At 32.7% G+C, this 27,808-nt stretch overlaps 1 pseudogene; it reads left to right on the plus strand.

Moving 5' to 3' along the window:
* LOC124374101 lies at nt 1-27,808 on the plus strand (annotated as a pseudogene).

Genomic DNA, 27,808 nt, shown 5'->3' on the forward strand with positions numbered 1-27,808 from the left:
GTTTTCGTTACTACCAGAATGTATGCACAACCAGCTACAGTTTTGTCTGGTGGGATTGGAAGCAGTGGGGAACGGCACATCGACTGGATGGCAACTCAATGGCATCAATCTGGCACTGGCATTCAATGGACAGGAAGCCATTTGGCAGTCGAAGTGTACGCAAGACTCAACATGACTACGGGAGAGATAGACGAACACTTCACCGGCCCTGCTTTCTTTGCCTGGTAAGGAACGGGTTTTGTTTCTATGGATCCTGGATTACCAAGCAATAATGGCGAGATAAACTCAATCTCTGTTGAATTACAGATTACACTTATTAACGTTCTCATCTTTTCTAAATGTAAACAGTGATATTTGCATTGTATAAATTATTTGTGTAATCCATTGAAGAAAAAACAAATAACAAATAACAAAATGATCTGTATTGATTTGAACATTAAGTACAAAGTACAGTCATGGCATCAAGAGTTTTAGATGAGTTCTGTGGTCATTAATCAATATGGTAGCCTTTCTTTCAACACAGTAGAACTTTTTCCAGCAGCCAGTTGAGAAGAGCTTCTTTGAAGTTCCTTTTGTTTTTTTGGTTTAATTAGTTCAGGTGGAAGAGTTGTTTAGCCCCAATGAAGGAAGGGTCTTTCTCTCATAGGCAGTCAAATGGTGTGTGCTGAAAGTCTGTAGTTAATTCTGTTTCTAGTATAGTAATGATGTCTTCAGAGAGGTGTAATAATCCTTTATTAATTACCAATACCTACACTGATGTATAAGTGTTGGCTAAAGTCTGGAGTTTCAGCTTTTAACACTCTCCGGCACAAGTTACGGAAGCGCAGTTCAGCCACTGTCCTAAATGCTTTTTTTTTAAGAAACAGCACCCTGTTTAGGTTTCTCTGGGGATGAGAACCCCCATTCAATCAGCCCAAAATGCAACTGCTATTCAAAAAGTCACTTAATTACATAAAGGGCAGTGCTGAGTTTTTTACATAGTTCATCTAAATGGGGTTTTCTAGTTGAGGTCACTATCTGTGGTCATTCCAAGGTATTTGGCCTCCTGAAATGCTGAGGTACATGGTAGTGCAGGAGCATTTCCTTTGTGGACCAAAAAATAGCTCTTTAATTAAATAAGTAATAACTCCTTAAAATGTATTCAATTTTTGTAACATGATAATATTGTTATTCTACCAGGACAATGTGTAATTTTATTCTCTTTTATGATAAAACTCTATTACAACCCTCTTTTATTTTTATTTTACACATTACTTAACTATTTCACAAAGTTAAATTGACACCAGCCTTTAGATTCTGCCCCCACCCCCTATGTGAAACTTTCTAAGAGTGATGGTCAGAGCTGAGCATTGTGAGCAAGTTTTTTATTATTAAATGTGATTTAACCTCTTACTGAGTGGCTGGTGACCGAGAACCACGTCATTGTTCACGCTAGACATACTTGTATATGTTCCCAAGCGCAAACCTCACTTAGATTTTTTGCTTCCCCACAAAAGCCTGATAATTCTGGGTATGTGACCAATATTTTGAAGATTTACATTTTTTATTTTTATTTTTCCTATGTAGTCTTAGCATTAGATTGTACCTTATTTCAACTCATGTTTAAACAAGTTGAGAAGTTCAGATATCTTAATGATAAACAGCAATTGAATAATATTGAATGGATGCTGCTAGCATTTATATATATTATCTTTTAACTTCATGATGGAATTATGGAATTAAACCATAAAGCACATTTGAAATGAAATACATAACTTTTATGTTAATTATATTTTTGTTAACCATTACAACTTACAAAGCATATCATATATGTTATGATAAGAATTGTTACAAATGTTTTATTTAAATACATAAATAAGTTGAAATGTTGAATTCACTAATTAAATAAACTTGTTTTACTAATCTGGCTAAAAAAGCTCTAAAACAATTTCTATTTATAGAAAATATATAATAAATATTGTTTTCCAAATAACAGTTATTTGTTAAAATTATACAAATAAAATTATTCTTTACAGTTCTATTGTTAAAATGAAATAATGTTTGTTTTATTTGGGGGGGAAAAGTGCAGACAACAACAAAAAAACAGACTCGAAAAAGCAGAGTTGAAAAGACATAAGTAAAATCAAAATAATATGAACTGTAATAGGCTAATTAAAAATAAAAATATTAAGAATACAATAAACAAACTTCTAGATAGTTCAATTCTCACATTATTCTCCAATACTTAAAAATCTCATGATTTTAATTTGGGTAAAGTTGGATTAGTGAATGTGGATAGATAGTGTGGTTAAGATCTACACTCACTCCATACTTGCAATAAATCTAATATCTAAACACTTGAATTTCTAGCTTTATTGTCTTACAAAATCTTTAATAACACTGTTAAAATATAAGGCTTGAAAAAGCTTAGCATTTGTAACAAAACTAGCCAAACTAAACAATCTGGACTATGTCATAAGTTGTGTTCCTAAAGTAGTTTTTATTCTTTTCAACAACTGGTTGGTCTTTCTGTAGATGCGTTAGATGTCATCATGCATAGTAGAATGCTCAAAGCTGTGCTTTACATTATCAGAGCAAAAAGTGTTTCCTGTCAAAAATGAGCTTATAGTTGATCACATAATTGTAAATTAAACTGAAACTGTCATTCAGAAATCGTACAAAACACGAGAACAAATAACTATCAAGAAGTACTGCACTTGCCTCTTGCGAAAACTATACTAATATTGAGACTCTCTAAATAATGTAAACAAAATATAACAATAACAGTGGAAACAGTGGGAGGGAACAGCATCCCTTGCCCATTGAAAAGGAAGTGACTCAAAGTCACTCGGCCAGTGCTGGATAAGACCATTACATTCATAGAACTTTTTGTAGCCTCCTATACTCTGGCAAATGTTAATATATTTTTTCTTACATATGTTGGTTATTTTAACAATATTATATTGTTTGTATACAAAAGTAATACATTGTATTTACAGTAGCGGTAATTTATTAATTGTAAATCATAAAAATTCAACTCTTGTTCTCAAACTTTTTTCCCAATGGACCGGTTTTTTATACATTTTTAATTTCTATCTTAAGGTAGTAGACGTGGAGTTTCACACAAAAACTTAACCCTCTAAATTAACTTGTTTTAAATTTATTGTACCTACAAATATATATAAACGTTAAAAATCGTACAAATTAAAAAAGTACTTGCTCTAAAGTTTATTTCTGAGGTAGTGTGTAACTGGTGCAAAACGTTTGGCCCACCCTGCATATATTAAATATAGGTTAAATGGAAACCCACAGAATCATGAAAAAACAGTTATACAAATTCCACAATTTTTTATTAATACTTAATTGCTTATGAATTTATTTGTATGTTTAAACTTTAACCATTCTCATATTATTACAATGACCTTGCTCTCCAAACCATGACAATAACATGAACCAACTGCTGCTACAGGGGCCGTATGGGTAACATCAGAGGCTGGGGTGGACCACTCAGTGTCAGCTGGCACGATCAGTCTCTTGCTCTTCAGAAACTTATATTGGATCGCATGAGATCTCTGGGAATCGTTCCAGTGTTACCTGCATTCGCTGGGCATGTTCCTCGGGCTTTTAAGAGGTACATGTGTGTTTTGTGGATTAGTTTCAGTTTGAAAGAACATTATCAATTTGACCTTTTATTGTGTGAAGAAAAGGCTGAGAAATACTAGCGGCTTGTTGTACAGGTAATGCTCCAACCAATGAAAAATACTAATGTCCAGATATCAGGACGATCTAAATTCTACAAATTCTATTGTGTATTTTATACTTAAAATTAAATTAAATTGTTTTTACTATTATATATACATATGTATGTATAGTAAATTTTTAATATATGTGTCCACTTACTTACACATTTGTGACTAAATACTGTACAAAAATTTAAAAAATTATTAAAAAATTCAAACACAATTTTTCTAGTGTTATAAAATTGTATTTTTATTATGAAACTAATAAAAACGTAATTGTCTACATTTTAATCTGTAGTATTTAGTGAAGTAAAACATTTTACATCTGGAATTTTTGTAAAAGATGTTCTAATTTGGAAAAATAAAAACAAATATTTTAATTTTTGGTAAGTACAATAGAAAGATCTGAATTAATAATTCTAACTGCTTCATTTAAGTGGGCAGAAAAATATCAGTAAGGGTAACTGCAGCATGAACAGCATACATATGTACTTAAGAGTAAGATAACTCTGATAAAAAGATCATATGTAAACTAAATTATGTTAGAAGCATACGAGTATATTATAAGTAAATATTAAATAGAGGTATTTGAATTATCATTCATGTCAATAATGTTTCTGCAGATTGTTCCCGGATACAAATCTAACTCTAGCTTCTAAGTGGAATGGATTTGAAGATAAGTACTGTTGGTAAGTAAGGTTAATCCTAACAAAGAATTTAGTATTTTTTACTTTTAACCCCTTGAATGCCATCTCATGGGTACTTGAAAATATCTCAAATCCGTCATAATCAGTAAAAGACTCTGGCACTATAAAAGGGTTAAGAAATAACTATTAAATTACTTAGCAAATAAGTAAAACATTTGATTAATTAATTTCAGGAAAATTCTTTAAGACTTACTTTTTAAATTTTACAATTTTATGTTTTGTATTAAACCTGTTTTTTTCATTGAATCAAAATTGTATTATAATGTTATACATACAATTCATTATGAAGTAGTAATATCGTCAAGTTTGATTAAAAAGTCAAGATTTATACCACAGATCTTGACTGTTTTGCATAATTTATCATTTTTTCAGTAGTGCTGAAATATGGTTTTTTTTGTAAATTGTGTAAATCAGCTATGAAAACTTGCTATTTTTCATTGATAGTCTACTTGTCAGTTACCAAAAACCAAAAGTCTGATGACTTCATTATAAATAGTAGTATAATTTGAACGTTTGTCACTGTTTAGTAATTCTATATATTTCATGGAAGTTAATTGAAATGTTATTGGCTTTTTTAACATTTTGGGAAGTACTAAATTTTATTTTCAAGCTGAAATTTATTTAGTAGTTTAGAAATCACATTTTAAATAGAATGTTGTAAGTATTGAAGTCTTATTTGTTTAGTTTTATTGAAAGAGAAGAGGCATAAGTAAAGCATTTATAGTTTAGTCAGTTTCTTGGAGTAACTTTGAATGGAGGCAACTTTTATTTTCATTCATTATTATTTTTAAAGTGACATTGTATTTTCTATACAGATTTTATTTGTATAGTTTAGTCAAAGTAAAAATCTCTTTATTTACAATTTTCATAGAGAAATGTATTGGCGTCAAAAATACACAATGTTAAAGTTACACATTTACAGATTATAAGTTAGAGTTGAGAGCAGTCTTGATATCTAAGATGTTCATGTTTCATGTAAATATTCTTCCAGCATGTAGTACAGCCTGGTCACCAGCCATCTGCTCAGTGCCATCTTCAGGTTCTTCCCCTTCTGAGTCTTTATCTTGGTTGGCAGCAGGTTGTAAAGCTTGCGTCCCATGTGTGACGGCTTCCTTCCATAAAGTGAAAGATGGTGTGCTGGCAGGATGAAGTTGTCAGCATGTCAAGTGTTGTACTGGTGTAGCATCTGTTCCCCGAGGGAGTCCATTCATGTTGCAAACATAATCACTTCCTGGATGTAGAGGGCCACAACTGTCAAGATGCGAAGATCCTTGAAAACCTTCACGACAGCTGTCCTTTGGTCTTAGACCTTTAAGAGTTTGTATTACTTTCTTTCTTCTGGATCAGGAGAAGTCTCTGTAGGTTAGTGACTGTAGTGCCTCCCAATATAGCAATGCTGTATCTCAGATGAGACTCAAAAAGGGCACAATAAGTTGTCTTTGCAGTGTTTAAATCACTGATGTGGTGAATTCTTTTAATGACAGAGTGGCTGGTGTTAAGTTTCTTGCAAAGGTCGTCAACATGCTGAGTCCATGAAAGAGTTTCGTCAATTGTTACACCAAGAAATTTTGCCTTGGGTTGCATGTCAACTTCTGGAAGAGCTACAATTTCATCTCGTCTTCTACCAAATGCCAGTTGTTTGGTCTTGGTCATATTGGGGAGTGGCAGTACTGGTAAGCCATATTTATTGCTGTATATGAATCAATTACTAGTTCTTCTGTAGAGTTCCCAGTGAGCAGAAGAGTCGTATTGTCGGCATACATTTTGGTAATGGCCATAGTTTAGTCGATTTCTTGGAGTAACTTTGAATGGAGGCAACTTTTATTTTCATTAATTATTTTTAAAGTGACATTGTATTTTCTATACAGATTTTATTTGTATAGTTTAGTGCAAGTTAAAACTCTTTTATATAATTTTGAATAATCTTTTTGAGCAGTTAGCAATACAGAGTTTCAGAAGTTATCAACATTTTGTTATTTCAGCCCTTATCTACTGTCACCACAAGAGCCACTATTTAAACAGATTGGGTCCATGTTTTTAGAAGAGGTTAGTAAATCAAAATTTACCTAATTATTATTTATCGTTCTATTTATATTGTGTTATTATTCTTTCTTTGACTCTTTACACAGTATGTATCCATTTAGATACATCATCCTGACTCTAAATAGTATTTTTAGTGTGACTCCCTCACTACATACAGCCAAGTGTAGAGGGCAAATTAAGCTTCCCTCTTTTATTTTTCTTGAAGTGGGTCAAAGTTTTAACAGTTCATACAGACCTTTACAAGGGTTTATAAGCTAAATGACTAGAATTAAATTAATTTTAAAAGTGTTCACACAAGGAACACAAAACAGGAATCAATACTAATGAATGTATTTCCATGCTAGATACACTTTTAAAGAAAGGGTAAATTGGGGGTTTGAGAGCTTCAAATTTTCAAAAACAACTGTTCAATTTAAAATTGTTAAAGCAGTAAAAGACTATATATATATATACCATAGTTTCATTTAACTTGTCTTTTGTGTATTCGGCATTTCGTTTTATCTGGCATGTTATGGTGAAAACATCGAGTTTATTGTATGTAACTGATCATAAAGACTAGATATCTATCAATTAGAAAAATATTTATCTATATTTTACTTAGACTATACAAAACTGATTATTCATACCTTACATCACTAAAAATGTCCACAAATTTAAACAATACACTGGAGTAGGCAAAAGGAGCTAGTAAATCCTGAACTGATTGAGATGAGTTAGTATTCAGTCAGTTAGTAAAGTAAATTAATTAATGCAATGAACTTTGAAAAGATGCACTTAGCCTTTTTTGTTCAGCTTTTTATTTACACCACACAATGGGGTAAATTTAACACGTTAACTGACATACCAGATTTTTCCATATCTGCTGATTGACAACCTAAACAAACATCTGCTTTCATTTAATATTTGTTTCTCTGTACAACAGAATGATCCTGTGGTAAACTCAACATTAAAATATTATATTTATGGAAATACAATGTTGGACCAACTGGTACAGCACTTTCATTATGAGGACATACCTGTTAGTTGGCTTCACTGAATGGTTATATTTAATATGTTGAATTTGATTAGATATTTTAATGTCACAACACAAAATCATTTTGTTCCACTTCTACCCAGCATATACAATTTTAATTTTACCTATTCTAAACTAAACCTCCAGCCAGTTTCATTGTAGAATCATTGTAGCATATTTCGGAAACAGCTTTGGTCTGTACCTATAAAAAGGTTTAAAATCGTAGTGGAAAGCCGGTCAAAAGAGAATGTATTTTATTCTGTTGATAGTTTTTTTAGCCTGTGTTACTAGCACTATACATTTTTAACTACGAGGGTCGTCCATAAAGTAACCGCCGTTTCGGCGTGGCGCGATAAGTAGTGGGGGTAGGGGTAGCGCTGCCATTCTCACATCGGCGTGCGCAGCCCTAGCCGTTCAGTACGCTTCTAGCTGTGCAAGGGAGAGCATCGTGCGATCGCGCGTTCTTTAGTTACAACGTAAATACATGAGCGCCATGACAGAAAATCCCGCCGTGTGAAGTGCGTGGTTTAATAAGATTTCTGTTGTCGAAAAGTTACACAGCAGCTGAATGAAATTCAACGTGAATTGAGTGCGGTGTATGGCCCAAACATTATGAGGGAAGGTGTAGTCCGTCAATGGGTTCTCTTTTTAAAATGGAAGAATGAACGTTCACGATGAAGACCGGAGTGGTAGGCCATCTCTCGTCAGTGATGGCTTGGTGAACAAAGTGGATGAGAAAATTCGCGAAAACCGTCGCTTCACAATCTCGGAACTTTCAGACCATTTTCCTGAAATTTCTCGAAATCTTGTGCATGAGATAGTGACAGGAAAACTAGGCTATCACAAGTTTTGTGCTCGTTGGATTCCAAAAGTGCCCACCGATGATCACAAAATGAAAAGAATGAGTTCTGCCATAGACTTTCTTACTTGGTATAACGTTGAAGGTGAAACATTTTAGAACAGGATCATTACAGGAGATGAGACTTGGGTAGCCTCTGTGAATGCCAAAACAAAACAACAGTCAATGCAATGGGGTCATACCGCTTCGCCAAGCAATCCAAAGAAAGCTCGCCAATCTTTTTCAGCGATAAAATTGATGGCTACAGTTTTTGGGATGCTAAGGGCATCTTGCTCGTTGAATTTATGGAGCATGGTACGACCATTACAGCTGCAGCTTACTGTGAAACCTTAAAACGGCGACGACGAGCGATTCAAAACAAGTGTCGTGGTCTTCTGACATCTGGTGTTGTGTTTGTCCATGACAACGCCCGCCCTCGTACAGCTCAAAGAACAACAGAACTTTTGGAAAAGTTCAAATGGGACGTTTTTTGACCACCCCCCCCCCCCTACAGCCTGGACTTGGCACCCAGTGATTTTCATCTTTTCCATACATGAAGCGGTGGCTTGCATCTCAGAGGTTTGCGAGTGATGAAGAGCTTCAAAACGCTGGGACAGGTTGGCTACGTTCTCAGGCGGCAGATTTTTTTTAAAGACGGAAATTTCAAAAACTGTTGAAAGATATGATAAGTGCTTGAATTTGTATGGTGAATATGTAGAAAAGTAGATAAAAGCTGTAGTTTTAAACATTTATATAATAAACTTTTTGTATCTCAACTGGTTTATTTTTATTTCAAAACGGAGGTTACTTTGTGGACAACCCTCGTACATTGATATATTATTATTTTTATTTGATTTATCTCTGTTTGTGTATTAAGTGTATGTATGCGTTATTGTTATCATAGTTTTAGTATAGAATATGTATACATTTATTTAATTATTATTTAGTATAGATTAATTATGGGTATATTTATTTAATTATTATTTAGTATATAGATTATTTATATATTTTATTTAATTATTATAACTTCATTGTTACCTGTTATTACCTTGTAGTTAACTACAGAGACTTTGACAACTGTCCTTTAAACAGAGATTTATATTTATATCAAGAAAATTTTAATTTTAATCTGACTTTGTCAATTGCACAGCTCTTATTGAGACATAATCATCTATCAAGATCCCCTGAAGTCATCATGAGAGCGGATTTGTCTGGACAAGTCTGACAGTCTAGAGCTGCAAACTGTTATTAATTTGTATATTTTTGACTCGGTTTCATACATCCTGAAAAATATTCCAGCTCTCACTTTTGGCAGCAAACATACACAGCTACAATACCAGAAATAAAAACATACAACATTGCAATAGAACACTGTAGGTTAAGCAAAACACAGAAGAGTCACATTTATAACTTCTCAAAAGATTTATAACAAATTAAGAAATGTAGTTGATAAGTATCCAACAAACATTTTCAAAGCTAAATTGTATACTTGGTTACTGAGGAATCCTTTTTATGATCTGACTGAGTTTTTTAGTATTCATGAAGTGAATTTCTAGTTTTTCCATTTCTTCCTGTTTATTCTTATTTCTTTCTTCTTATTTATTATACTTTGTTTCATGTTTTGTAAAAAAACAGTGTTTTGTATAACATTGTAATGTTTTTAATTGTATAATATTTTAATGTTTTAATTGTATAATATTTTAATGTTTTTAACTTCCTAGATAGGTGCTAATATTATAGGTTATAGTTTTATTTACAATTTTACAGTCCATTTTAAATAGCTTGTAATAGGGATTGATCAGGATGTTGTTTAGTACCTTTATTCCGTTGTATCATTTATGAAATTGTATTATTTATTATGTAGGTATGAAGATAGGTGGAAGAGAGAAATTCTTGGCAACTTTTGTTAAATATGTTTAAATGTTAGATTAATAATATTGCCTCCAGACTATACCACTTAGGTGTATATTTGACTTTTCTGATGCATTTTTGTAAGATGGCAATAAACATATATTTATTTATTTATTTATTTTATTTATTTAGTAATATGTTCTTTTCATTCTTGGTTAGACATTTTCAGCACCAATGGCATTGTTTCTCTATTTCGGTTGAAGGCACCTCGCTAAATTTCTTTAAGCAGGTTTATGCATTTCTTACCACAGCTTCTTCTGAGCTGGAGATCCAATAGCATCCATTGGCATCAGTAGTGTTTTTATAACTTCTAGTATGAAGTCATAAACCTATTTTGGGACTTTATATGTTATGCAAGTGGTGAAAGTTTAATAAAACATTTGCAAGATATGGACGATAATTTTCTTATATCATTGAAGTGGTATCCTTTCACAAAGATGTATCTTACTAAACTTATATGGAAAAAGGCTCCTTTTTTAGTTTTTCCTCTCTTGTAAATTGTTCAGTGAATTTTAAGAAAAAACAATAATTATTGTTACTTTTTACAACGGTTGAAGATTATTAATTACTTATTAACTTATTCTAAATATACTCACATACAAAATGATTGGATGAATAAAAACTATCCTTTACTAATTTATAAATATAGCTTGCAAAAGTAGTACTGCCAATATACTATATTTTAATTCCAAGTATCGTTGTGAAGAAAATTTGGCTATCATTTGATCGAAATTTTATAATTTATTTTTTTAAATTTTTTTCTTTCAGTTGTGCAAGTACAAACCGATGTAAAGAATTAGTTTAGGCTTTTTTATTAAATAACTTTGTCAATAATAATTCCATGCCTCAATAATAATATTGTAGCTTCATTCTGATCACAAATTTCTACCTTTGAGGCATATTTGCATCAAAGTACATATTACCTTAACGTATGAAGTATATCAAATTGGTATTGAAAGCGTTGATAAATAGTGTAGCTCTTAATAAAATATAGAGATGGTATTTATAATTTGATGTTTATGTTTTATTCTATTTCATATATTCTTTCAAATGTATATTATATGCCATTTATTACAGGTGGTCAAGGAATTTGGAACCAATCATATTTACAACTGTGACACCTTTAATGAGATGAGTCCCTCTTCAGGTGATTTAGATTTTCTTAGAAGTATCGGAGAATCAATTTTTCAGTCATTGACTCAAGTGGATCAAGATGCTGTGTGGTAAGCACTCACTCTGACATTATCATTTTGTGTTTGGTTCATAAATTTGAGAAATATTTTATAAAGGCTTTGTGTTCAGTTACACAAAACACTAAAGTATTCTTATTTCAACTTTACCAAAGTTGTGTAAAACACATACTAGTGTTCATAAAATATGACATGATCATTTTACTTAAGGTTGGAGCATAATAACTTAATTTCTAATCTTTTTTTAGTTTTTAATATTTATAAATAAACAATGCATTGGAAAACTGTAAAATTATGCAAAAAGAGTTTGCCAAATAAATTTCTTATTCTGAACCAATTAAAATACTTTTTAGAAAGATATTCACAAAGATCCAGTCCTAATTTGGCTGATATTTAGAGGAATATTGGAAATTTCCTAGAAGCATGTTGGTTTTTAAATTGTTGCCAAAGTTAGTTAATGCACATTTTTATTGTGTAAATTCTGTCCTGGGTCAGTTTATGTTGTCATGACACAGACGCATGCTATGTTGTAGGGTGGCATTATGTCCACATCATTGTAAACCTCTCTTTCATTAGTTAATTCCTTTATTTCCTTCCTATTCTCTTTCCTCATTTCTTCTAGCAGTGGAAGAAAGCTCTGTGAAGACAATTGTAAACATTGTACTCCAGGAGCAGAGAGCCAATTTGCACTCTAACAGCACACAACCTAGTTTTTCTTGAAACCGATAAGAGAAATTCACATTCCTAAGAAAGAAATCAATTGTCAGCAAAGCTATTTTTGGTAGAGGTTTTCTAGTTTGATACACTTAAAACCATCCATTAGAAAGACAAACGAAAGTTATATAACCGCTAGATAATTATAAAAAAAGAGATTTAAAATTGCCACTTTGAAGGTCTGTGTACAGTTAACTGACATTGATTTTATATTTATTTACTGATAATTGGTTTTAAGTGTATCATGCTAAGAAAAATATCAGAAACATTTCATATATTTTACCCTGGCAACATCAAAATTTATAACGAATTAGTTATGCATTACCAAACAAGTACGGACTTATGCATGATTTAATTTGGGTGTTATTGTGATATAAATGTTTTTTTTTAACTCTTAAACTCTTAAAAGCTGTTTTTATGGTCATGATTTAGTAATAAATGCTTCATAGAGCATAACATAAACACAAATCTAGTGGTTTTTTTGTAATAGTAAAGACAAAAAATGCAAAACGGTTGTCTGGTACACTTTTATTAAAAAAATCACTGATTCTATCAACTTCCAGCCAAGCCAACCATCATTAATGTAAGATGGGCCCACCTATTGGCGTTTACACAGACCAGTGACTCTCACAAGTATATACCAGACTGCAAAAAATCTGTAAACATCAGGCACGGGAATAGGACCCGCAATTCCAATGCAATTTAATTCTTAGAGTACATTCCTTTATCGATATCGAAACCAGTTTATGTGCTTAAATAATGCAAATTGGCTCTAGGCTCCTGGACTATTACCTGACATCAAAGTCTTCCGGTTCACACTGCATCGAAATATTATGATATTTTAAAAACTGAATAGTTTGGTTTTATTTGTTGTTTCTGACCATGTCATCTAGACAATATTACTGACTTTGTCAATGCATGTCATATGTAAAAAGGCAAATAAAGATTGATTGATTGATTACTTAAACAATTATTTTGAAATATTTCGGCCTCACTGTGGAGAATCATCTTCAGTCAGCAAAACAAAGAAGCACAAAAACTTCAGTGTTTGGTTTAAACTTTGTTTTGCTATAAAGCCTTAGTAGTTTTAATTCCTTTTGGAACTTAATTTAATCCTCTTGTAAGTTTTTTCATGTAGTGAAATTAACCCCATGTTTGAACTTATCCCTATTTAAAATTAATCAACATTGTGATTTTAATTAAGCCATTTTGTGAACTTCTCCTTTAGTAACATATTAGGAATAGATTGAATACATCAGCAAGTGGGTTGATATAATGCAGTCAGCAGTATGGTACTTGCTGTAGAGTATTTTGTGAGATTTAAATTCCAGTAAGTGAGAATAAATCATGTTTAATTTTTGTTTGGAATTACACTTTTACAGCACAAAAGATTTAAAGTTTTCACTCGATTTATTACTCATCAATAGTTGTATTTATTAAGTTCACAAAATTGATTTTAATTTTGTGTATAACATCAAGTCAATGTCACAGGATGATGCAGAGAGTTGGATGTTTTATCATCATGAAAAAACTTTCTGGACAGAAAGTCGAGCTGAGGCTCTGTTAAAGAGTGTGCCCATTGTAAGTAATGGTTTCATTTTTTTTTGTAGGATGCTTCAAGGGTGGCTATTTTTTAATCAGATAAGCTTTTGGAGTAAAGAAAGAGCTCAAGCCTTATTAACATCTGTGCCAAAAGTAAGTTATTTTTCATTAATTTGATAAAATTTTAAAAATTATTGAAATTATATTTCAAGCATTATTATTTATATATGATGACTAGTTGGGATATTATTTTCAGAACTGGTATATCTACTTTATTTCAACACTAAGCCATTTATACACAAAATATTAGTGAGTGATACTAATATTTACTCTACTGAAGAAGTCTTAGTGATTTTGAATGATTAAATAATGTTTTTATTTTTGTGATAAAAAGTATTTGTACAATTTATCTTGCATCTCAGAAGCACTAACATGATTATAGCAATATTTAAAACATACAGTAGGTGATATTTTTAGATTACTTAGATCAATGTTGAATATTAATTAATTCATCAGATTAAGTCAAGTTATCTGTTTTGATCTCTACATTTCCATAAAATACTTCTCCACTGGATCATGATTCTCACTAGTTGAAACAACTTTGTGAGTCTGTACTGAGTGATCTTCAGTGCTCACACAATGCAGCATTTACTTTGGTTTCTACTGCAATAAACGTTTAAAAGAACTGAAGTTTTTCAATGTAAGTATATCCCATAAAAAGCTTAGCTTAAATTAAAAAAAAACTCTTAACAGTAATTTTGGTAATATATTTCCAAGTTACCCCTTCTCTAAGTTGTATTTGTTTCACTGGCCAACAAACTCATCAATATTTTTCAGGAATATAAGTTTGTACTTATTTATCCAGAAAAGAATCTGTAGAAAGTATGCTCTGTAAGTTTAAAAAAAAGGAAAAAGTGTTATTATGAATTAATAGATATATTAACACCTCTTGGGTTATTTGTTTTTATGTATTTTACCATAATAGCTCATTTTTGGATTGGTTTATTAGTGAAATGAGCTCTGTTTCGATGATCAGGACAATTTGTGAACACCTCTGCTTCCTGCTCCATTGTATAGTCCTGAAGCCAATACGGGTTGAGCATACACTGAAGCCAGATGCAATTTTATTCTGGAGTGCACCATATGATCATAAAATACAATGTTGTTTCCTTCCCCCTCCAGGATGGTTGACAACTTTTGAAAAGTGTTTGGATGTGCTTAATAATTAAAGTTATAGGTATTACAGTTTAAGTAGACAGTATTAATTTTAACATTGTTTGTTTCTTAATTTAATTGTTTACAAACTTGAAATCTCACATGGATTTGTTCACAACATTCTTCATTTGAGCATGCATACATTTTTTTATTTACATATTCTTAGATGACATTTTAACTTTTGCCATTGTTTTTCCAGGGGAAAATGTTGGTACTGGATCTGATGTCAGAGCTACAAACCTCAGTTTGAAAGGCTAGATTCATATTTTGGCCAGCCGTTTATTTGGTGTATGCTGCACAATTTTGGTGGCACATTGGGCATGCACGGCCACAGCTAAGAGAGTAAATGAGGTAAATTTAATCAGATTGTAAGATAGTAAAGTGTTGGTTCCCATATTATATCTTGGTTTGCTTAACTAATCAAGAAGGTTTTACAACAGATGACTATAAAAAGGATAATCGATTATAGTATCATTTTAGTATTCTTCTCTTTAATAAATATATGATGACTAATTAAATCTGAATAGTTAGCTTTGTTTATCATTTAATTTTGTTAACACAATATTATTTCCATCCGATGTTAAAATTTGTAAAACACAATGTTCTGATATGTGATACAGAGTTGGAGAACTATCTTGAAAATCCATTTTATTGGCCATTAACTCATATTGGTTAGTGGTTCCAGTTTTTTGTGTAACTATACATTTAATTTAAATACGATAAACAAGTTAGTTTACATTTGTATTGTTTCTATTTAGAATGAATCTAGGAATCAATTTTTAGTGCCATAATCTTACAATATAATATGAGTATATGTTTAAAACCCTTTGAACACTAGGCGATGATGAAAATATCGTCGCCGAGAAAATACGCGAAGATCCCCGCGGCGACATCGTCGCCATGGTATATGCGTTTAATACATATTTATTTGAAACCGTAAAATACATATTTTACGAGTATTCATACATATTTATGAGTATTTTAGTAAAATACAAATTTTTGTTACTAATATAGTGTATTCCCCAAAATTTAAAATAACATCTGTGCTCAAAAAAAATATATTACTCTTTTGTTGCTACAGCTGTATTTGTTTACAAAGCGGTCTAATGTTACGTATATTGTCTTTGTGCGTGTGAATTGAGTTAAATGTTGTAATTGAGGACTGTTTTTTAGTAAAATTTTCATTAGTTTTAATCTTATAGTAATAATCAGTTCTCATCAATTTTCAGTGATGAAACTGATGTTGATCCTACCTATAGGCCAACTATCTCGGACTCAGATGACGAAGAAATGCCATTTTAGTCAGCTATCTACTTTCTCGCGGTAACGCCGCCGCGCTAAGGCCTACTCCGGACAATGACCAACCGGCCTCAGTGAGATCGCGGTTGCAAAATCTTTATCTTTAGAGATATCAATATAATTGTTTTTGTACATACATAAAACTAAATTTAGAAAAATAAAATGTGGGTGCCCCTAGTAAAAAATGTTCTTATTTTTGAATTAAAAAATCTTAAAAATCTATTTTTTTACCTAAAAATCTAAAAAAATATATTTTTAAAGTTATTTTAATGTATTTAAAAAATTTTTATACTTCAGACTTAAACTTTTTTTGTGCACACAATTTCATTCTAGACATTTTGGTGTGTAATACAAGACAATAGCATTAAAAAAAATAGCAAAAAATATTAATTTTTGTACTGACGAACAGTATGCAATACAGCTGTTTCTGCTCCGGGGATTCTCTGTAGTTCTTAGGTAAAATGGTTTTGGTACATTTTCCCCACCATCAATATTTTGGTCTGGGGTTCAAAGGGTTAAGTTAATTCTATCCCTTTTATTTATCACATAAGTTGACATTTTGATATCCTCCCAGAATGTATTCAGAGATCGCAGTGCGCCCAACAGCTCCATGGTGGGGATATAGGTCTCACGATGGAGGGGGATCAAACCAGAACTATGTAATGTATGACTTGATGATGGAGATGGATATCGGGGGTGGCGAGAAGAGCCCTCAGATTTGTCCCAGTGGTGAGCACAAAACTTGGAAATTCTACTTGTTAGTGTATATGATAAATATACAGTATATGATATTATAGTTGTATTGTAAATATGTATAAAGTTACATTAATTATAGATGTTTGTTTTTTTAAGCTAAGATTCTTTTAATGTATAATGTAAATAAATAGATTTATTTTTAGTTATATATTTTATATGTATGTTAGTTTAATGTTTTACGAGGTTTAAGTGATAGAGAGGACTTTATACTCCTAACTTCGCCTCTAATAAAGACATTTTTCATTTCATTTAATTTAATTTCATATAAGTAAATTAACTGTTTAGTAGAACAAAATTATTGGTTTCAGGTTACAGATTAAATGTCAAAAAAACCCACTCAGCACGAAATGTTAATTTCAATATTGGCAGTTTTTACGATTATAATTTCAATACTGGTTTAGTTTTGTATATTAACAGGTTAAGTCCCAGACTAAATTTGATAGTACTACCTATGTCCCCATATGTATCACTTTTGCTTCACGCTTGAATTATTCTATATCCCATGTGCAGCACATTTGCTCACATTACACGTCTGTGTTTGGAGCTGCATGAATCAGATAGGATGCATGTTTTATAGCTTTCTAACATATACTGCCTTGTTGCCTGGGACATGGTTACTGTCCACAAAACTATTGGGTTTCTGAAAGTTGGCAACCCTTTCCCCCTCCACCACGTTCACCCACACCACTCGGTGAGCACATTGCAGATCTCGTGTTACTGATTTCTTGTTTCACTGAAACGATGGCAAATGTCCGGAAAAATCCTGTTTCAAACCACTTGTAGTCTCACAGTATAGCAACAACAAAAACAGGTGGATGTCAAAACATGTATGCAATGCTGAGGACACTATAGTTGGAAACTTTTTTGGAAACATGTACACACAGTTCTTTATTGCATTAATTATTATAGTGAATATATTTTTATACATTTCTAAAATAAATAAATGTTAGCTAATAAATAGGAAACCAAATATTTATATTTGGAGTTATCTAAAGCTCTGAAGTGAATAAAACACAACGATCAATGGCCCATTTACAAATAAAACTTATGTAAAAGAACATTTAAGCTCATTCTATGAGATGTTTATTATATTACTGTGAAAACACGTTACTTAGATGAGAACTTCCAAATACATTGTAACAGAAATGTAAAGAAATACAATGGTTATTGTTAAACATAGACCAGATGTCATGGCATTTACTTTTTGCTCTGCAATGAGTTAAAGAATTAAAATAACTGATGTGTTGTGCAGGTTCAGAAACTACTCCACACGGCGATATGGCCAAGATAATATCCACCTCAGTAATATGTGGCAACTGTTAAAGGTGAGCTGTGTTTTAGATTTTAATTTAATTGATTTTTATTTTAATGGTTTAATTTTTTAATAATTATATTTTAAATCATACTATGGCACTGTGTATGTAAAATCTGTACATTTTTTAATGGCCTAACAGTGTAAAATCACTCTGGTTTAAAAATGTACTTTTGTTTTTGTAAAATAATAAAATGTCAATAATAATTTTTTTTGAATTGGTTATTAATTAATTTATTGTTTTGAAGTAAGAAAGAAAGAAAAGAAGAAAGAAGAAAGAAAGAAAGAAAGAAAGAAGTACACATAATTCTCAAAATTTTGGTATATTTTAGAAATATTTTGTGTAAGAATTTATATTTTTTGTAAATTTTTAAAAATAACCGTACCCATAGTAACAAATTTAGCCTTTCGTGTACTATTTATGGTTTTAACATTTATATATATATATATATATATATATATATATATATATATATATATAAAACTTTTCAAGAGAACCTGGATACCATTATATATATATATATATATAACTTTTCAAGAGAACCTGGATACCATTATATATTTTCTAAAACTAGATAAAATGAAGAATAAATTGGATGTCTCAGATTCGAATATTTATAATATCACACTTTACCAGGGACAGTCTCACCACTTACAAAAAAATATTTATTTTATTTTATTTTTTATGGTTTAAGCATAATGTTTTTATACCATAACTATCTCAACATTTTCCTGAAAAAACAATATATCACACATACAGGTTTATAATAAAAATGTTATATTTTTTACAAAATGTTTAAAGTACGGGCACATAACACTAAAAAATGGCCTGCCCTTCTAAGGAAAAAATTACTGCCACTTTGAGGGTTAAAGATTAATTGAGTTGGAGGTTTCATCTCCATCATAATGACACAGGATGATTCTGGTTTAATCTTTCACATTTGTCAATATGTATTGTGTACTACATATACTTGTACTGTGTTATTTGTGTTGAGATGCTAAGTTCCACAGTTAGGCCTACACAGATTTCAAAAATAAGGATGAAGTCTGAGTATGACTTTGTTACTTATTACATGATTAATAATTTATAACTCTTTAACAAACATGTTTTTGTTCAAAATAATTGAACACAACATTTTGAGAACTTGTTTTCAGATATGAAATTCTAGAACATAAGCATTAGCTTGCATGTATGCTGAATTTTAATCTTTAATTTGTCAATTTGACACCAGATAACAGTTTTTGAAATATTGTTTTTTATTGTTGTAGCACTTAATGTGAAAATGCTCATAATTCTCTTACCTTTATTTAAATCACCCATTGTTTTTAAAAATCTTCGAACAAAGAATGCTCAGTTTGATAGCATATCGTGGCTTGTTATAGGAGAGCAAAGTTCTCAAGTTTGGTTGATAATTCAAAGCAACATCAAGAATAAATTAAAACAACTGCTGCAGAATTCTAAACTTGTATATACTGAGATATTGTTTGAAAATAATAGGCCATAATCAAATAACCTATATTTTCCTAGGTACCTTGGATTCAGGAAATCAATTACGGTACTTTCATGTTGAATTTATAACCCAGTAAAAATCAAGTACTTGATTATATTGAAAATTTTGTAAGTTCTCCATGTCCTATATTATTCTTGTGTTTTTACCCTTATTATAATTTTATGTGCTGAAAACATTTACTGTGTCCGCAGCAATGCTGTTGATCCAATGGTATTTTTTATACCTCGTAACAAATGTTTTTTTCTGCACTTCCAATAAAATTCTAACACTGACTGATTATTACTATTGTTATCAAGTTATATTTTATTTTATAGGTGTATAACTGTGTATTCAACACTCAATTCCTATGTTGTGGTTAACCATTCCTCACTAAACCACAACCGACCCTTGTAACCACTGATTTCATTCTGTAATGTCGAGATTCGACATTACGGTGGTGGTCGGATCATAGCCTAGAGGTAACCGGGCTGGTAAATTAAACACATGTTTGAAAGTTAACGCACTGGCCGAACCGACCGCATCTTTTCATGATCTGGGGAGGACTGGGCAATACAAAGGTAGCAGGGGCTGAGGCGTGGGATTGGACACGAGCATCAGGTGAGGTGGTATGATGCCAGCCGACCAACCAGAGCCATTTATTAGAATCAGCTCACCCTCTACGTCATACAACTTGCAAAACATATTGCCACACGTGAAACCACATAAAACTAAACTATTGTACTGACATACAGGGTACCAACTGTCTTGTTACACCACATAATATTATTTATTTAATTAATATACTATAACTCTTCCCCCCTAAAAGTTGAATGATAATACAACATGAATACAAGTAATAAAATAAATATGATAAGTCATGAAACACAATTTACACACAAGTAGAAATGAATACGTATAATGAAATCAAGTACATAACGTAATAATAGCACACCTAATAAAATATCAAAACATGGATAATTATTGTATCCTCAATAAACCCCATTTCAATCAATTAATCAAGATAAGAATACATAGAAATCAGAATAGATATACACTCACATAAATATCATAAAAATCATTTTTGAATAATTATAAGTTTAGTTTGCTTACGGGTTTTCTCTGCCTAGCCGGATAGCGGCGTATGACAGGTGTGGTTTGTTGTGACCGATCAGCTGGTAGTACCTCAGTTGGAGACAAGGTCAGGCGGTGCGGGGGTGACAAGGTCACACTCCGACTCGATGGAGGGGTGCCAGCTATTTCGGAACTACTACCTGGTCTGGGCGAAAATAACGCAGGGGGGTGACATAGACTGTCGACTACCAGCTTCAAGATGATTCTTACTAGTCACTGTACTTGGCAAATATATATCTCTAGGATTTAATTCATTGTCATTTAAATCTAACTGTGTCTGCATTCCTAGCAATTGATTGATATGACGTTTCCAGATAATACCATTATCTAGTATGACTAAATAAGATACAGGACTTAGTTTTTTATGAATTCTACCTTCCGTCCATTTACCCTTACTTCTAAAATCTCTGATTAGTACTGGCTGTCCTACCAATAATTCACGAGTTTCGCTTCCACCAAAATTTTAACAATTTGTTTTTCTTGGTTACGGTGTTACAATTTCAAGTAAATTAGGTTTGATTAAATCTAGTCTTGTTCGTAAATTACGATTAAAACATAAGTTTTGCTGGTGACTCATTGGTTTGTACTATGTACACAATTTCTGTAAGCTAGTAAAAATTTACATAAAGCTAATTCAGAATTGTCGTTGCTAAGTAAAGCACATTTCAATCTTTTCTTTACTGTCTTAACTGAATTTTCCGCTTGACCATTACTGGCTGGGTGGTAAGGTGGTGTGAAAGTATGCCGAATTCCATTTGACTTCAGAAATTGGCTAAATTCAAATGAAATGAAAGGTGGGCCATTATCTGATACAATATGTTGAGGTAAACCGTACCTCGCAAACATAGGTCTCAACTTGTTTATTGTTTGTTTAGCGGAAGTAGAAGTGACTTCCTCGACTTCGAGCCATTTACTGTGTGCATCAATTATTACTAAATATAATTTAGAATTGAATGGACCAAGAAAATCCAAATGGATCCGTTGCCATGGATGTTCGGGATACTCCCACACATGCAATACACTTTTTGATGGATTTTGCCCTTCACTTTGACATGGTTTACAACTGCTTGCTAGACACTCAATATCTTTATCTATTCCTGGCCAATACATATAACCACGAGCTATGGACATTCATCTTTACAATACCAAGATGACCTGTGTGTGCAATTCATTCAACATTTGTTTTCTTAACACTTTCGGTACTATAACTCTATGACCATACATCAATATTTCTTGTTCTATAGTTAACTCATTTTGTCTTTGCGCATAAGCACTAAGTTCACTAATTACCTTCTCTGGCCAACCATGACAAACATAATTTAAAACCTTACTTAATTCAGGATCTAAACGGGTTTCTCGCTTAACATCTTTAAAGTTAAGGGGTATCTTCACTTTCCTCAATATATTGTAAATAAGTACCTATGTAGCTTACTTGATCTGATTCCTCTAGGTTTTGTCTTAAGTCATTTACATTTAAAGGTAACCTTGACAAACCGTCCGCATGTCCGTTTAGCTTTGGAACGGATGTATTCAATATCAAAGTCATAAGCAGATAAAAACAAGGCATAGCGTTGTAGCCTACTAGCTGCATACGCTGGTAATCCTTTCTTGGGACCAAACACTGATATCAAAGGCTTATGATCTGTGGACGAGAGTTAAACCTTCTGCAAAACAAGTATTGGTTGAACTTCTTAATTCCAAACACTATTGCGAGTGCTTCCTTATCAATGACAGAATACTTGAGCTCTGCTGAGTTTAACGACTTTGATGCAAAACAAATAGGTTTTTCACTGTTATCACTTTGGATTTGAGTTAGGACACAGCCCAACCCATATGAACTACTGTCTGTGTACAACTTTAAAGGTAAATCAGGATTGTAATGAGCTAATATAGGAGCTGAAATTAAATTTTTGCTTAATTACATCAAAAGATTTTTTACAGGCTGCGTTTCCATGCAAAGGGGTGTGTCTTTCCTTAGTAACTGATACATTGGAGTTGCCAGGGTTGCCAGGTTAGGCACAAACTTGGAGTAATAGCTAACTAATCCTAAAAATCCCTTGAGCTGAGTGACATTAGTAGGCACAAGGTGCCTTTTGAGACTGCTTCAACTTTAGCTGCAGAGGTGCTAAGACCTTCCTTGCTCAACACATGACCAAGATATTCAATGGATGGACAAAAAAATTGACATTTATCTTTGCTCACTGTCAAACCATTTTTCACTTAACCCTTTGACAAACAGCTTTTAACCTGGCTAAGTGTTTCAGCTTGATTTTTACCAGTTATCAGAATGTCATCCAAAAAACATGATATTCCTTCAATACCTGCCAATAGCTGTTCCATGATACGTTGAAAAATACCAGGTGCAGAAGATATTCCATACGGAATACGATTGTAAACAAACAAACCTCGGTGTGTACTGATGGTACATAACCTCTTAGAACTGTCATCCAGTCTGACTTGTTGATAAGCATTAGATAAATCTAATTTAGAAAAGGTTACTCCTTTCTGTAAAAGAGGTGAAACAAAATCTTCTATTCTAGGTACTGGATATCTGTCTATTTCCAAGTATTGGTTAAGAGATACCTTAAAATCACCACATATGCGTAAACTGTCCATTTTTTCTTTAAGATAGGGGACAATAGGTGTAACCCCATTTCACTACTGATCTACAGGTGTCAAAATTTCATTCTCAACTAGCCTATCTAGTTCCTTGTCCACTTTACAATTTTAGTGAAAACGGCATTGGTCTTGGTTTAAAATACTTTGGTTTTACCTCTGGTTTAAGATTAAGCTTAACTGGGTCTCCTGTATAACAACCTAAGCTTTCAGTAAAACACATTTGGAAATTCTTGATACAAACTCATGACAATATCATTGTCGGAAACTGGGCCTATCGATAGGTGGTTTGTTTACATGTACATTGTTTTCCTTATACTGTCCTTACTAGACTGTTTACATTAAGAGGTATGGTTACTGATACTTGTAAATCCCTGATCCAATCTCTCCCCCATAAGCGGGTTTGCACCTTTTGCAATTACATAGAGTTCTAGAGCTTTATTAACATTGTTGTACTCAACATTTACTAATAACTTACCCAAGGGTTGAATTTGCTCACTCGTGTAGGAACTTAAAATTAGACTGGTACTCTTTAGCGGAATGTGATTAAGATTAGCCTTATAAAAAATTCTCAGAGACAACACTGACCACAAGCTCCGCTATCAACCTCGAAAACTACTAACCTATGTTCCAATTTGAGGTTAACCTTGATCGGATCAACTCTCACATGATTTAATCTTCCTAGGCTTACAAACTCGTTAGGAGGCCCTATCTTGTATAGAAAAAAAGTTATTTGAATCATAAACTTCATCATTTACATTAGGCCTACATTGTGCATAGTTTACATTTGCAGTAATTTGACTAGGGTTAGGTGTACTTTCTGATACATAATGTTGCTTATATTGAAAATTCTGCTTTTTTTGCCTTTGCCTTTGTGCTGGGGAAACTTCTTATTACTATTAAAATTTTGAAGTGGTTGATTTACCTGAATTTAGGCCTAATTTTGATTTACACACATTCTCCAGATGACCCATCTTACTACAAAAATTACATTTGTAATTTCTATACCTGCACACATTTGTGTCGTGGCCCACCTTTGCCACAACACCAACACATTTTATCACTTGACACATTCTCCTCCCTCCTAGGCTGGAAACGTTTCCTCTGATGTTGATGTTTGATATGGAGATGGTCTGAAACTGGCTGCATCTTCATCCCTGCCGCCATGTTGCTGGTATAAGCCATGGACGTCGTCTGCCGCTCCGCCGCCTCCAGGGACAGGGCCAGCTGCATCGCTTTGTCGAAGGTTAAGTCTACTTCTCCAATCAGGCGTTTCTTGATAGTATCACTCCGCAGACCGCTTACCAGGCGATCTCGCAAATAGTCCGGCAACTTGTCTTGAAATTCACAGTATGTTGATAGTTTTTTTAGTTGCACAACGTATTCACCAACTGTTTCATGTTCATGTTGGTTTGCGTAAACTAAATTTGTACCGTTCCGCAATGAACGACGGTTTAGGACTGACATGATCTTGTAGAATTTGCACAATGTCCTTGAATGTCTTAGAACTAGGCTTGTTCGGCGTACACAAATCCTTTAACAAATTATACGTTTTAACACTTATGACTGTTTAACAAAGTACTCACTTTCTTTTTTAGCTTTAATGTCATTGCAATCTATGAAAAGTTCGAACCTTTCGACATAAGATGACCAAGATTCCTCCGCACTGTCATAGGGTCCCAACGAGCCTATTATTCCGGTCGCCATGTTGAACTCAGGATCTTCGTTAAATAAACTGTCTATGAAAAGAGGCGCGATTTCACTAACACAATCCGACATTAATGTTTGCACTGAAATTGATGCGAATCAATTGTTTGTGTGTACCTTCCTACACCGCACTTGTGTACCTTACTACACTGAAGCGTCCGTGCACCTGTCTACACACCGACATCTTTTGCACTCCCGAATGATCAATGTCTTCTTGATGCGCGTTTCTTTAAAACTGCCTCGTCGCCAGTTTGTAATGTCGAGATTCGACATTTACGGTGGTGGTCGGATCATAGCCTAGAGGTAACCGGGCTGGTAAATAAATAAACACATGTTTTGAAAGTTAATCGCACTGGGCCGAACCGACCGCATCTTTTCATGATCTGGGGAGGACTGGGCAATACAAAGGTAGCAGGGGCTGAGGCGTGGGATTGGACACGAGCATCAGGTGAGGTGGTATGATGCCAGCCGACCAACCAGAGCCATTTATTAGAATCAGCTCACCCTCTACGTCATACAACTTGCAAAACATATTGCCACACGTTGAAACCACATAAAACTAAATTATTGTACTGACATACAGGGTACCAACTGTCTTGTTACACCACATAATATTATTTATTTAATTAATATACTATACATTCCTTGTAGAATAGAATATTTATTCAGCCACAAAATATTCACAGAAATACATAGGCAAATCAAGAGCAATACAAGTTTATAAAATATATACAATATAGGGCTATAAATATTGCTAACAGCAAGTTATTGTTGTTAAATTGATAAAATCAATATAATCAACATTCAATTTCAATAATGATTCAACAAATCTCGTAAATAAACAAAAATAAGACAAATCAATTGTTTTAAATGGCCAATAAATAACAAACAGATAAATAACCTAACAAATAAATAAATAACAATTATAAAAATAACCGAGATTATAATGAGATGCATAAAAGAGATTAAAAAAACTACTAACAATTGAACACAGAAACATTGTAACACTTACCTACATTTCATTAAACCTACACTTATATTAAACTTCTTTTAGACTACAAAATCAAAGTCAGCCCAACTCTTTGATAAAAACTCCTCTACTTTAAAAAAAGGATTTTTCAATAAAAAGTTTCTTAAGCAATCTTTAAACCCATTTTGTTACTTTGTCAGGTATTTTATTCATTAAGCGGCTTGACATAAACAATTACATTTTTTTCACTTATTTGTAGCCTATTTTTGTGGCAAGTTAATTAAGAACCCAGACCTAGTATTATGAGAATGTATGGAGCTTCTTTTACAAACTTTAATCTTAAAAACATAATGCACTGAAAAAATGTACAATGAATACAAAGTAAATATTCCTAAGTCTATATATATACCTGTATTACAATGGGCCACTCTGTGTGATTTAGTTATTACCCTTATGTAGTATGTTATGATTTGGTTGTAACATTTTTGTCACTGTTGTAGGATAGTGTTTATGACTACAAGTTGTTAGTACAGCAACACGGGCGTTACATTGTCGTCAGGAACCCATCTCTGCGGCTTATACCAGATGTAAGAAGTCTACTTGAGCTTACTTATGCATGTTTGCCAATAAAGAAGTGTGCAAGCTTTGTTAGAATAGCATCCAAGCCATAGTAACTGTGTAATGGTCGTCCTCATAGTACATCCTTATTAAGCCATTATTTTCTTTTAGTAATATCTTCTGAATCTAGAAACGATTCCTACAGTCGTATCTTGTAATATCTAATAGGTCCCTTGGGATTTGTTTCCATTTGTTCTAAATTCTTAAATCTAGTTCAATTTAGGGACAAGCCTACTATCACAAAGAGTCCAGTACAGTTTAAAAGGTTTGCAAATTTATTTTATCATATTTGACTAAGAAATGCTGGAATTTTCACCTTTCTAGTATGTGAACAAGAGAGAACAAATGAATGTTTTCAACAATGATGTAAGCTGGAGCTATGATACTTTGGGACAAACCCTGTGTATTATTGTCTACAAATCGTATCCCTTGTGTGATTTTATCTCATTGTGAGAAAAGTGTCCCGTCAATCCACAACCTTTTTGTTAAAATTCGCTACTTTGTTTATACTAATAAAATGTGAATTGAGGAAGTCAGAGAGGATCAATCTGACAAAGCGTTGGAAATCATTTTAAAAATTGGTTACAAAATCCAAACCGTGTTAGCTATTATATACAATGATGGGTTAAAGTAGTTAATTTATCACGTTGACTACCGAATTTTGTCACTATATGTAATAACTAGACATACGTAATGACTGATTAATTACAATAACTATGACATCTTTGCTATATTTTAAATGTAGAACTATGGATCTTTACAAGTTTTCATGGCTGTCAGTTGGATGTAAGTATAGTATTGTTGTGTTTGCTTAGGTATGGTACAATGCGAGTGATGTGATGAAGGCCTGGGGTCAGGCTCTGTTAGCTGTTTAACTTCCAGCCCCTCCTTGGCTACCAACCAAGACATTCAGGCATGACTTGGTGGACCTGACAAGGCAGGCTCTCCAACTGCAGATTGACTTTATGTATCAGCAAGTCGTCAGGGCTTTCCTCCAGAAAGACGCAGCTTATCTCAG

The sequence above is a fragment of the Homalodisca vitripennis genome, unplaced genomic scaffold (assembly GCF_021130785.1).
Source record: "Homalodisca vitripennis isolate AUS2020 unplaced genomic scaffold, UT_GWSS_2.1 ScUCBcl_7282;HRSCAF=14898, whole genome shotgun sequence".
NCBI classification, from domain to species: domain Eukaryota; kingdom Metazoa; phylum Arthropoda; class Insecta; order Hemiptera; family Cicadellidae; genus Homalodisca; species Homalodisca vitripennis.